Source organism: Phascolarctos cinereus, unplaced genomic scaffold, assembly GCF_003287225.1.
Source record: "Phascolarctos cinereus isolate Bilbo 61053 unplaced genomic scaffold, phaCin_HiC Scaffold_5;HRSCAF=322, whole genome shotgun sequence".
Classification (NCBI taxonomy): domain Eukaryota; kingdom Metazoa; phylum Chordata; class Mammalia; order Diprotodontia; family Phascolarctidae; genus Phascolarctos; species Phascolarctos cinereus.
This window is the reverse complement of record NW_027555958.1, coordinates 212667164-212680988: the sequence shown is the minus strand read 5'-3', so window position 1 is coordinate 212680988 and position 13825 is coordinate 212667164. Positions and strand designations below refer to the sequence as shown.

The 13825-nt window shown below is 39.6% G+C and overlaps 1 pseudogene; it reads left to right on the top strand.

The window, feature by feature from the left end:
- The first annotated feature begins 396 nt into the window (after positions 1-396).
- LOC110217944 (HAUS augmin-like complex subunit 4 pseudogene) lies at positions 397-12396 on the top strand (annotated as a pseudogene).
- Positions 12397-13825: the final 1429 nt, after the last annotated feature.

Sequence of the window (13825 nt, the reverse complement as noted above, 5' to 3'; positions counted from 1 at the left end):
AAGTGTTAAGTGTCTGGTCTGAGACTGGATTTGAATTCAGGTCTTCCTGACTCCAAGGCCGGTGCTCTATCCACTGTGCCACCTAGCTGCCCCTAAAGGAAACTTCTTGATGGGTGCCTATAGGCAGCCAGAGCACTAGAGGTATAATGGCCTTGAAGGATTTACCTAGGAGAGAGTCCTTAGAGTCCAGAGAGCTGGGTTTGAATGATGCCTCATATAATGACTAGCTGTGTGAACCTGGATTAGTCACCCAATCTCTCAGAAACTTGGATTTTTTCTTTTAATCTACAAAATGATGATTACAATACTTGCATTTTCTATTACTCAGGTACATCATGACCTGAGTTCTTTGCTTTGCAAAAACTAAAGTGTATTTTTTGGTTCCTGGCTTCCAAGATGACCAAGAAGAGAAGGAAAGGGCATGCCAAGAAGCCTGCAGCCACATGCAGCCCATCTACTGCACCCAACTGTGCCTGCCAAATGGCCAAAAACAAGGCCATTAAGAAGTTCATCATCCATAACATCTTGGAAGCTGAGACAGTCAGGGACATTTCTGAAGCCTACATTTTCGACTCCTATAGCAAGGTGGTGAGGAATCAGTCCCATGAGGCATGAAAGGATCAGACAACCCTACCCCAGTTTACACCTGCTGGTGCTGCCCCGAGACTCCCTGCAAAGCCCATGCAAAACACTATCTGCCCACCAAATATTCCTGAACCTATCAGAGAAAAATAAAATGGTTGGTCTAAAAAAAAGTGAAGAATATAGAATACATATACACAGAACACAAGTAAAATGGCATCACTTTCCTTTTCATGGCCTGGTGGAGGAGGAAAACATATGATTCTTAAATCTCAGATATGAAGGAATTATTGAGACAATGCTGGTTAGTAGATTTTGCTGAGATCAGAATACAATGGAATTATTTAATATACATATGACTACTGAAGATATACATACCATTTTTATCAGAGTTTTATACTTTTAATTAATTCCCCGTCCCAGTCCCTATATTTATCTAATATAATAATCTATAATTATAAAACACTTTATAGTCTAAAAGTTGCTGTCATAATCCATTATTTCTCTTAATGTAACAACCTTATGAGAGAGCCAGTACAGATTCTTCAGGGGCATACTTGTGATCCAACAATGGGAAGAAATCCCTGTGTGGAAATTCCCTTAAGCAATGCAGGTTGTTTTGCAACTTTGTCTTAGAAAACTAACAAGGCTCTGAGAGGTTGATTAGCCTGCTATGGTCATGCACATAGCATGTGTAAGAGGCAGGACTTGAACACAGGTCTTCCCATGATGATAAGGCCAGCCCTCTATCCATTAGACCACACTATCTCTTGGCTGATATTATTCATTCAGTTTTATAGTGGAAAGGCAACATCGTGTGTCTAGAGAGCAAGCCTTGGTTACAGAAAGATTATATGGAGGCTTGGTTACAAGTTCTGTTTCTGACATATCCTACTTGTGTGTGACCTAGACAGGTCACTGAGAAATAGGTGCTATTTCTCTTGTTTCCCCTTTTTCCTTTTCTATAAAATGGGGATAAATAATACCAGCTGTCTCAGAGAGTTGCTATAAGAATCAAATGATATAAAATATATGTTTTACAAGCATTAAGGCGCTATATAAGTGCTTTGTCATCATTACTACTATCATTGCTGTTACTTAACTTTGCAGTGTCCCAGACAATTCTCTAAGATTAGAAATCACAGAATAGGTATGTCTTTTGCATTGGTAGGAGAGATTTCCTAACAGTGATGAAATTACATAGATGGCAAACAAAAATATGGATAAGGAAACTGAGGCTGAAAGAAGTCTGCTGACTCCAAACCCAGTGTTCTTTCTAGTACAATATGCTACCTTTTTTTAATCAACATTTTCTTCCAGTTGTTTCTTTTTATTCTTTTTCTGAAGAGTCATGGCATCAAGTTCATTTCAGTGGGATTCTGAAGGGGTATCAGCAAAAGCCAGAGTCTGAGTAAAACAGATTTAAACTCTGGAGTAATATATTCTCCTCTCAGTACTTTAATTATTTAAAGTGCACTGAAATAAGGAACATCAACAAGCATACCAAAGTCTCCAGGAGAGTTTGAAAATGAAACTCCTACAATGCCTTCAATTCCTTGAAGTGGAGACAGAAAGTTAGTCAAAGAGGACAGAGTCAATGAGAAGATAAGTGAATGGCCCATTTTCAAATAGAGAATTCTAGTTCCCAGCTGAAAAGGAGAGGAGAGAAAAGTCATAAAATGCATCCCCCAGGAAACATAAAGTCACTTTTGGAAGCCTTGAGGTTTGATCAGCACCTGTAAACCAAAGGTCCACTTTTAGAAACCTTGAGATTTGGTGAGCACCTGTTTAAAGGGCCTTTAAACCAAAGATTCCACTTTGGGGACACCTGAGATTTGATCACCACTTTGACAAGGGGCCTTTAAACCAAAGGTTCCACTTTTGAGACCCCTGAAGTTTGATCAGCACCTGTACAAGGGGCTTTTAAACCAGTTTGTTTAGGCTATATTCCAACATGAATATGGGCACTTTGCATTTCCCATGTAGATCAAGCAAGAAAGCAAATACTTGCTAGGTCACACAGCATGAAAGGATCAGACAACCCTACCCCAGTTTACACCTGCTGGTGCTGCCCTGAGACTCCCTGCAAAGCCCATGCAAAACACTATCTGCCCACCAAATATTGTGCTTATTTAAAAGTTTAGACAAATACTGTACTAGGCACTGGAGATCCAAGCACAAAAATAGAAACGTTCCTTCTTCACAAGAAGCTTACATCATGACAAGGAAGACAACAAATACACATATAAGCCAATATTGGATAAATATAAAGAGTATAAATACAAGGTAGTTAAATAAAACCTAAGGAGGGTACTAATAACTGGGATGAGGAAAGGCTTAATGAGGAAGGCGGTGCTTCCATTTTATCTTGAAGGAAGAACTCTTCAAGAGGAATTGAAATCAGAGGGCATTTCGGGCACGAAAAGACTGCCAGTGAAAAGGCTTGGCAGTGTTTTGGTACAGTGAGAGTCGATGTGGTATAATCCCTTCAAGAGCACTTATGAGACCCAGACCTCAGTACCAACTCCATCACTTACCAGCTGTTCTTGTGCGCTGATAGCTTGGAAAGTCCAGTGAATAAGTACTAAACTCCCCTGAGCCTACTTTTCCAATCAATATAATAAGGATAATAATACTACAAGGTCATTCATCTAGACTTGGCAGAGATATTAGGAATCATCTAGTCCGACCCCACAATTTTACAGCTACAGAAGCCACTAGTGGCAGTGAAGAGAGCACTGAGCTTAAAGTTAGTCCAGAAGACCTAAGTTCAAATCCTACATCAGCCATTTACTAGCTCACTACACTTACTGACAAGTACTTTCCACAAGTAAAGCAACCCTAGGCAAAATAGAAACAATTCAACTTATCTCAGTCTCACTTTCCTCAGCTGTTAAAAAGAAAAAAAAGGATTTGGATTCTGGACTTGATGGCATATAATGTCTTTTCCTTCTCTAAACGTATTATTCTATGCTCCTAATAGCCTGAAACCCAAGGTTACAAAGATAAGTATCAGAGCTGGGATTTGAACTAGGTCTTCTGAATTCAGAGTTCTCTCCACTGTACCCTACTGGCTCTAATAGAATTTCCTGCCTTCCTTATAGGGTTGTTGTGAAGAGAGAGAATCCTCTAAATGGCAATGCATTGTAGAAATGTAAACTATATATTATTATTTAATCCAATTCCCTTGACTCACAGATGAAGAAATTGAAACCCAGAGATGTGAGGGACTGAAATAATACACAGTGGGTTTTTTTTAATTGAAATGACACTTGGGTGTCATTTCAAAATACAATGGAAATACAATGTATTTTGCAGTTAAAAGATCTAGGTTCAAATCTGTTTTGCTGCTTAATTGGCTGTGTGACCTTGGGCAAGTTACTTCATCTCTCTGGGCTTTTTGTGTTCATAGGATTATGGAAACAAAGCTGGAAAAGACCATAGAGATGATTGAGTTCAATCCCCTCATTTTAGAAAACATGAAACTGAGGCACAAGAGGACAAGTGACATAGTCAGTAACTGATAAAGCCAGAATTTGAACACAGGTTGTGTGACTCCAAATCTAGCACTTTTCCTGCTGTTGTTCTATCTCATATGAAACATGTGGTTTCTCCCACTACTATGTAAACTCCTTGAGAATAAGAAAGCATCTGTTTTGCTTTGTCCTTTTTACGATTCACCCCCCAACATATCCTCTTTGATTCAGTGACACTGGCCTGCTGGCTGTTCTAAGAACAAGACACTCCAGGCACTTTTTCTGGTTGTTCCCCATTATTGAAACACTTTCCTCCTCCACTCTGACCAATGACCTCCCTGACTCCTTTTAAATCCCAACTAAATTCCTGCCTTGTAGAAGAAGCTTTCCCCAACTTTCTTGATTCTAGTGTTCTCCCTCTTTTAATCATTTTCTATTTGTCCTTTACATACTTGCCTTGTTTTTTCACCCATCAGATTGTAAACTCTTCTAGGGCAAGGACTGTCTTTTGTCTCTTTTGGTATACCTAACATTTAGCACAGTGCCTGGCACGTAATAGGCACTTAGTAAATGTTTATTGGATTGAAATGAATCCTTATGCCCCAGAGACTGGTTAACATTCTAGGCACATACTTAACAAATCTTCATTAAATGAAGGAAGAGACCTCAGGTTCCTTATCTGTAAAATGAAGGGGTTGATCTAGATGGCCTCTAAGGAATCTTCCATTTTTAAGTCTCCAATTAACTAAAATTAATAATTAATATCCTAAAGATACATTTTGTCAAATACATAATGTAATATTGATTTCTCCTAAGATTATAAACATCTAAGGGACCAGGACAATGAAAATACAATGAAAGAGATTGTTCTTTCCAGTCGTTGGCAGTGTTTAAGTGGATTTCACCACTTTCTCCACAAGTTGATCATACCACAATGTTGTGATGCTTATAAAAATGTTAGAGCCATCATCCTCTGCTTGCACTGATATTGTGCTTATTTAAAAGTTTAGACAAGTCCAAGAATAGTGAGGTATAACACTTGACTTTTGAAACCCTTCCCATAGTAGTGTGTTTTCATTTCTTTTTATCATTTTTCTACCCATTGTTTTTCTTTTTTGGAATAATTTACAAGATCAGAGCTGTAGACTTGAAAGGGACCTCTCATGCCATCTACCAACAAGGCTAAAAGAAGCTAAATCACTTGCCCAAGGTCACATGTTAGATGGGGAGGGATTTGAACCCAGGTTCTCTATCTCCAAAGCCAATACTCTTTCAACTGTACCTTACAGCTTAAGACCAAAAGAACTTTTATAGTGGGCAAATCCAAAAATATCAGCAACAACAACTCCCCCAAAAAAGACAAATAAAAAAACCAAGAAAATACGTGGAATAAAAAGTATTGCTTTTACTGGTGTAGGGAACTTTTGAACTTGACATTCCCTTAAAGAATTGCCTGGGGTGGGGTGGGAGGGATTAGAAAATTAAGTAATTTGTCCTGGATTACTAAAAAAGAAAGTGTCTGAGATACACCAAACTCTTCCTAACTGCAAGATAAGCACTCAAGGCACCACCATTATTCCAGTCTTCCAGGATTCTAACCTTGGAATTGTCTACTCATCACTCTCATTCAATTGCCAAATCTTTCCATTTCTACCTCCACAACATCTCTCTCACCAATGCCTTCCCCCTAGTCATACAGGTACCATCTTGCTTCATGTCCTTATCACCTCTCACCTAGATTAGTGCAAAAGCCTTCTAATTGCTCTCCTTGTATTAAATGTCTCCCTACTTCAGTACATTCTCCATATTCTTGTTAAAATTTACCTTAAGCACAGATATGATCATGTGATTCTTCTACTCAATAAACTCCAATAGCTTCATATTGCCTCTAGAATAAAATACTCATATGTAGCTTTTTAAAAAATTTTTCCAATTGATGAAAATATACCCTCTCTCACTTCTATCTTCTCCTTCAATCCCTACATTGAAAAAGAAATAGAAAAAAAGTTGTAGTGAATTCCCACATTGATCCTGTCCAAAAAGTATGTCTCAAAATGCACCCTAAGTCCATCACTTTTCCATGAAGAGATGAGTTACATACATACATGCATACATAACATACATATATGTATGTGTGCATATGTATACATATGTCTTTGTCTTCCTCTTTAGAATGTAAGCTCTTTGGAAGAGGAAGTCTTTTATTTATTGTCTTTTTATCACCAGTGCCTTGCAATGTTGCTCACATGCAGCAGATACTTAATATTTATTTTTTGTTAATTGATTGATTCATTGTTGCATGGTGGAAAGAGTACTGACTGTGGAATTAGGTCTGCATTTGAATCTTAGCTCTGTCTATATGACTGTGCATGTGCCACTTAGTCTTTATGGGCTTCAGTATTCTCAGTAAAATACTGGGTTTGGACCAGGACCCCTAAAGTCCCTATCAGCTCTAAATCTATGAATAGATGATGATATCATTTACAACTCTACAACCCTTTATAGTTTATTTAGCTAGACCCTTGTGTCTGCCCTCCCCAAAGCAGTTGCTATACATTCTGAGAGATGTAAGAAGACAGTGGGTAGAGAGCTTGTCTCAAAGCCATGAAGACCTCACTTGAAGTACCTCACATATATATTGGTTGTTTGACCCCCAGCAAATCACTTAACTTCTTAGTGACTTAAAAACTCACTAGGATTATTAATTGAGTAGAAGTTGCACATTTGCTTTGGGAGGGGGATTTTTCTGGCTTACAATCTTCCTGATACCAATCAAGCAATTACTCAATGAAGTGCTTACTAAGTACCAGGCATTGTGCTAAGGGCTAGGGATGCAAAAAGATGCAAAAGAAAGTCTCTGCCCTTAGAAGGCTCACAATCTAATGGGGGATACAGCTAGTAAACAAATATGTGTAAATAATCTATATGTAGGCTAACTAGGAAATAATTAACAGAGGAAAGGCATTAGGATTAAGAAGTGTTGGGGAAGGCTTCCTGTCCAAGGTGAGATTTTAACTGAGACTTAAAAGAAGCCAAAGAAATCATTGGTCAGAACAGAGGAGGGAGAGCTTTTCAGGCAGGGGGGGAAACCAGAAAAATTACCCAGAGTCAAGAGATGGAATGTCTTGTTTATGGAACAGCCAGGAGGCCAGTGTCACTGGATTGAAGGGTAAATGGCAGGGAATAAGTTGTAAGAAGACTGGAAAGGTAGGAGGGAGCTGCGTTATGAAGAGCTTTGAAGGACAAACAGAAAATTGTGTTTAACTTTATCCTGGAGACAATAAGGAGCCACTGGAATTTATTGAGTGGGAACAACAGGGCAGGGGGTGTTGGGCAAGTTGGGGAGGGAGAGGTTTTAATTAAATCCTTGAGAGCTGATGAGATCACCAAGTGAAACAGAATAAGAAAAAGAACAGAAGAGAGCCCAGGACAGAATTGTAAGGGACTCTTGGGGTTAAAGGCCATGACCTAGAAGATCCAGCAAAGGAGACAGAGAAAGAATAGTGAAATACGTAGGAGGAGAACCAAGAGAGAATGGTGTCCTGAAAGCCTAGAGAGAAGAGAGGATCAAGGAGGAGAGAGTGATCAACACTCAAAGGCTACAGAGAGCTCAAAGAGAATAAGGATTGAGAAATGGTCATTGGATTTGGCAATTAATAGATCATTAGCAACTTTGGAGAGAGCAGTTTCAATGGAATGGGAAAGTTGGCAGCCTGACTGTCAGGAGGTAAAAGAGTGAGAGGAGAGAAAGTGAGGGCATCTATTATATATGGTCTTTTTGAAGAGCTTCTCTACAAAAGATATAGGACAATAATTAGCAGGGATAGGAGAATCAAGTCAAGATTTTTCCAGGGTGAGGCAGACATGGACATGTTTGTAGGCAGTAGAAAATGAGTCAGAGGACAGGAAGAGATTGTGAATAAGTGAAAGAGTAGGGGTAATAGAGGTGAGATATCTGTTAGAGGAGACAGGATGGAATATGATCACTTAAACAAGTCGAGGGGGTTAGACTTGGGAAGGAGTAAGGCCATTTCCTTGTGTGAAAGTGGTGAAGGGGGAAAAAATAGAAGAAAGTATGTGAGTGATAGGAGATGAGGAAGAGGGGGAAGGGGAAGCTCATGGCAAATGACTTCAATTTTTTCTGTAAAATACAAGACAAAGTTCTTAGCTGAGACATTGGGTAGAGGAAGCCATGAGTGGTTTGAGGAAGAATAAAAAGGTTTGGAAGAGCTACTGTGGAGAGTGGGATTGTGAGTTGGTAATGGAGAAATAATAAGATTACCTCGTAGCAGTGAGGGCCCAGTTAAAATTGCATACCATAAATTTTGCACCCAATCAGGACAGTTTCATGATTTTCTCTACCTTCATTCTGTAGCATGTGTGTATAAGAGTGAAGGCTACGATTGGTGAAAGTGATCAAAGAAAGGTTGAGGCTTGACTACACATAATCAGTGATATGATAATGGGACTAGAGATCCAAGAGAGGACAGTGTGAGTTGAATTGGTTTGGCAAGGAGTCAAGAAGGGGAGAAGAGGAAAGAGTGACTGGTGCAGAGGAGATGGCCTGGGAGAGAACTGGAAGTCACAGTTCAGACAAAGAGTAGGGTTTTGTAAGAGAAGACAGAGGGGGAGGTGAAAAGTCAGAAGAATATGGACCAATAAGGGGATTTCAGAATTCTTGAACATAGAGATAGCACTTTTGTGGGTGGGTTATGGTAAGACTGAGGATATGAACATCTTTGTGTGTGGCTGAAGTTGAGTGGGCGAGTAGCTTATGGGAGGTGAATAGGTTGTGAAATTGGGTGGTTAGGGAATTTTGAGGGAGAATTAATATGTATGTTGAAATCCTCTAGTATGTATGAGGATAGGAATTGAAGAGGAGATGAAAATTGTGAGCCAGGTATGAGACTCATACAAGAAGGAAAGGGAATGACCTCAGGTTCTATAGACAACAGCTACAAAGATTTTGGTTGAGTGGTAGATGTGAATAAGATGAAACTCAAAGAAAGGTAGATTATTGATTGATTTATTACAAAGCACTTTCACAGCTGTCACCTCATCTAATCCTCTCAATATAAGCAGGGCATCTATTCCTACCTTACAGAGCAGAAATAATGATTCATGGAGGTTAATTGACTTGTTTGGCATCACTCTCTAATAAGTGGGAAAAGCAAAACTTGAACCCAGATCTTGTAATTATAAGTCCAATATTCTTTTTTTATTTTGTTTTCTTCAACAAATATCTCTATATAGATAATTCACAGATCTATTTATCCAGCCCTAACCTCTCCCCTGGTTTCCAGTTTCACTTCTCCAACTACCTATTGGACATCTTGAATTGGATGTCCTATAAACATCTTCAACTCAACATGTCCAAAACTGAACTCATTATCTTCTACCCCAATTACTCCCTTTCAAACTTCCCTCTTACTTTTAAGAGTATCAATAGTCCCTCAGTCAACCAAGTTTGAAACCTTGATGTCATTTTCTAATCTTTGCTTCCTGTCACTCCCACATACCCCCAATCTCCAAGTTGTTGCCAAGTCTAATCAGTTCTACCTTTATGACAGTTCTTGCTTATACTCCCTTCTCTCTTCTGACATTGCTACCTACCAGTTTGATTCAGGTCCTCATCACCTCACCTTACAACTACTGCAAAAATATATGATTTGTCTCTCTCTATTCTTTCCCCACCCCAATTCACCTTTCAATCAGTTGTAAAAATGGTCTTCCTGAAGTGTAGATCTGATCATGCCACCTCCATAATTCGATCAATTCCTATTGTTCCTTATTACTTCCATGATCAAATACAAAATCCTTTAAATCTTAAAGACTTTCATAACCTGGCTCTTTCCTACCTTTTCAAGATTCTTATACCTCACTCCTCTCCACATATTTTACAATCCAGTGGCATTGACATCCTTGCTTTTCCTTGCATAACAAACATCTGCAGACTCTAGATATTTTCACTGGCTGCCTCTCCCCCTTCCCACCCCACCCCCCGCCAATTATCTCCCTCCTCATCTCTGCCTCATGGTTACCTGGCTTTTTCCTTCAAGTATTGCTAAAATCTTACGTTATTTAGGAAGTCTTTCCCAGATTTTCCTTAATCCTAGTATCTTTGCTGTGAGACAATCTCCGATCTAACCTTTATATCTTGTTTGCACATAGTTGTTTGTGTATTTTCTCTACCATTAGACCATGACCTAGGGAGAGTAAGGACTATTTTTTGTATTTTTTTTTGTATGCTCGGCACTAAGAACAGTGCCTCACACATTGTAGGTGCTTAATAAATATTTCTTGCCTTGCCTTGACTAAAACAAAGACACAAATGTTTCATTTCAGACTGTCCATTCATTACTGATTCATTAGCAGATAAAAAGTTTAGACAATCTCTGTACTAAGTAAATTTTTCCTTGATACTATCTGGTCCCCCAAAGGACATAATAGTCTTCATGATTTGGTTTTCTTTCTCTTAGTCAATTAGGGCATCTCTGCATGTTGCCATGTGTGGGGGCTGGATGGAATTGCTTCCAAATTAAACTTTGATTTGGGACAATTTTGAAAAACAGTCTCTCAAAAGAGTCTCCAAGTTCAATGTTATATCAACATTACCATATTTGGCATATTGGTTCTGATCTACTCCATGACTATAATTGTAATTGTGGAGTGTTACATACTGCTATTTGTGGCGTAAAGCATGCTATTGGACATCCCGCTAAATAAAGAGTCCCTGAAAGAGAATTTGAGGACATAGACATCTGCCCTCAATCATGGTGACTTTTTGACTAGAGGAGACCTTCAACATTATACAAAATCATGCCATAACGTCAGGACTGATCTCATGCCTAAGTGCTTGACTATGTGATATGGTTTGAAGGATACTGTTAAGGCTTCCTCTGTCTAAATATTTCTCTTTCACTGGTTTACTTGTGGTCTGTAGAATTCCCCCAACAGAGGTTCATCCCTTTAGAATAAGGATTTTTGTCTCATGGAGTCAATTTTTCAAATACAAATATTGCTGAATCAGCAAGTTAAGATGCCTTTATTCATCAAACCTTAACGGTGCCTAGTATAGCGAATTACTTTGAATAGTGCCTAGATAGATAGCCATCTATCTAGGAAGCAAGAGGGTAGCAGAAATATCAGTTAATTAGGAATCAAATTACCCAGGTTCATAGGATCACATATTGAGAGCTAGAAGGGAACCTACAAGGCCGCTGAGCAAACTCCCTCATTTTACACATGAGGAAACTGAGGTACGAAGAGATGAAGTCATTTCCCATAGCCATATAGCTAATAAGGATCTGAAGCAGAATTTGAACCCAGGTTTTCCTGACCCCAAGGCCAGTGCCCTATCCATTCTATTCCATCTCCTGCAACAGATTGCCTCCTCTGTCATCCCCACTATTTCACTTATTTCAATTTCTCCTTCACTATTTACTCATTTCTTTCTGCCTATAAAAATACCCAGGTCTCCCCTATCTTGGAAAAATGCCCCTCACTTGATTCTTCTCTACCTGTTAATTATCATCCTATATCTCTTCTGCTCCCTATAGGTAAACTCCTTGAAAAAGTCATCTACAATAAGTGCTTCCACTTTTTCCCCTTCAGAGGATTTTGTGAGAATGAGGGAGTGCCTCCAGCCAAAAAATCAAGGAACAACTGAAGAAGTGCTTCGTTCTGCTCTGCTACCATAATCCTAGTTCAGATTCTGATAGTGAAACGTTGAAAGCAGCAAAGTCATGGCAGTTGGCAGATGCACTGACCAGTGAGAAGCAGGAGAACCAGAATGCCGAGAAACAGCAGAAGGAACAGACAATGCTACTTGAAAAGCCGATTTCCACCTATTCTCAGGTTCTCCTCCGCTACCTTTCACTGCTGCAAAGGCTTCCTCCGGAACACCGGCTAGAAATACAATCAGAGCCGGATCATATTAATGCCCAGAACTTGGAAGTCAAGCATAGTACCATGATTCTGACGCTAATAATGGAGGAGCTGTAGATTTTGTCAGAGACTTAGCAGCAGAGAAGGTAAAGGTTCATCGACTCATTAGGGTAATCTGGAGGAGGCCATTCACCTACAGGAGCCAGACATGGAGAAATCATGCCAGGTCTTGAGCACTTATGAGGTGACAAGCTGTGAAGGAGTACACCCATTTGAAACAGGCTACTCAGAACAAGTGCAGGAGTTTCGTAAGTCTTGCCATGGAGTTTTGCAGAAACCAAGGACCAGGATCCTTCTGCCTCAGCAGCACACATTCTTCCTATCCTGTTTCTGCTATACAAGTATTGCTTTCTCACTTCTCAAAAGGGGGAATCAGGTAATACCACAATAAAAAATTCTAGTGGACTAGGCATTCTCCTAGTTTCTGTCCTGTGCTTGCAATAACCTGGCCTTCTCCAATTCTTTGCTAGGAACAGATTTGTACATCTTGTGGCCTCTTAAGAAAACCAATTCTGCCCTTTGTCCGATTGTTCTCTAAATAAAATGATGATATATGGGGCAGCTAGGTGGCGCAATGGGTACAGCACTGGCCCTGAATTCAGGAGGACCTGAGTTCAAATCTGACCTCAGACACATAACACTTACTAGCTTTGTGACCCTGGGCAAGTTACTTAACCCCACTGCCTAGCCAAAAATAAAATAAAATGATGATAGAGATTTAAAAAACAGAAAAAAACCAAAACTGTTCTCTCTAAAGTTGCTAACTATCTCTTAGTTGTCAAATCCAATAGCCTTTTCTCAGTCTTTATTCTCTTTGAGTTCTCTGTAGCCTTTAACTTTATTTATCATTCTCTCCATTTTGATACGTTCTTTTCTCTAGGCTTTTAGAACACTATTTTCTCCTGGTTCTCCTCCTATTTATCTGATCACTCCTTCTCTCTATCTTTTATGGGGTGCTTTTCTAGATCACAGCCTCTAACCTTAGGTATCCCTTACAGTTCTGTCCTGGGCCCTCTTTCCTCCTTTTATACTATTTCATTTGGTGATATCATCAGCTTCTGTGGATTTAATTACCATCTTTATGCTGATGATTCTCAAATCTACCTTTCCTGATCCAGTCTTTCTGCTGACCTCCAATCTTGCATTTCTAACTGCATTTCAGAAAGTTAGAAATGGATATCCACTAGACATCTTAAACTCATCATAAAAAAGAACTCATTAACTTTCCCCCTAAATCCTCTGCCCCTCCTACCTTCCCTATTACTGTAGAAGGCAATTCCAATTCCATCCTCCCAGTCCCTCAGACACCCAACCTGAAATTATCCTGTATTCACTCTCTCTCAAAGCCTATATCCAAGCTGTTGCTAAGGCTTGTTGATTTCACCCTTGCAACATCTCTTGAATATACCCCTTCTCTCCTCTGACCTTGCCACCACTCTAGTACAAGCCCACATCATCTCATGACTGGATTTCTGCAACAGCCTGCTGGTGGGTAAGCCTGCTTCAAGTCTCCAGCACTCATCCTCTAATCAGCCACTAAAGTGATTTTCCTAAAGTGCAGGTTTGATCATGTCAACCAGTCCTACCCTCACTATTCAATAAATTCCAGTGGCTTTCTGTTGCCTGCAAGAACAAATACAAAATGCTCTGTTTGGCATTCAAAGGCCTTTATAACCTAGTTCCATCCTACCTTTCCAGTTTTCTTAAACCTTACTCTCTTATATTTGCTCTTCAATCCACTGACACTGGCCCTCTGGCTATCCCACCAACAAGCCTTAGTTCCCAGCATTTTCTCTGGCTGTCCCGCATACCTGGAATGC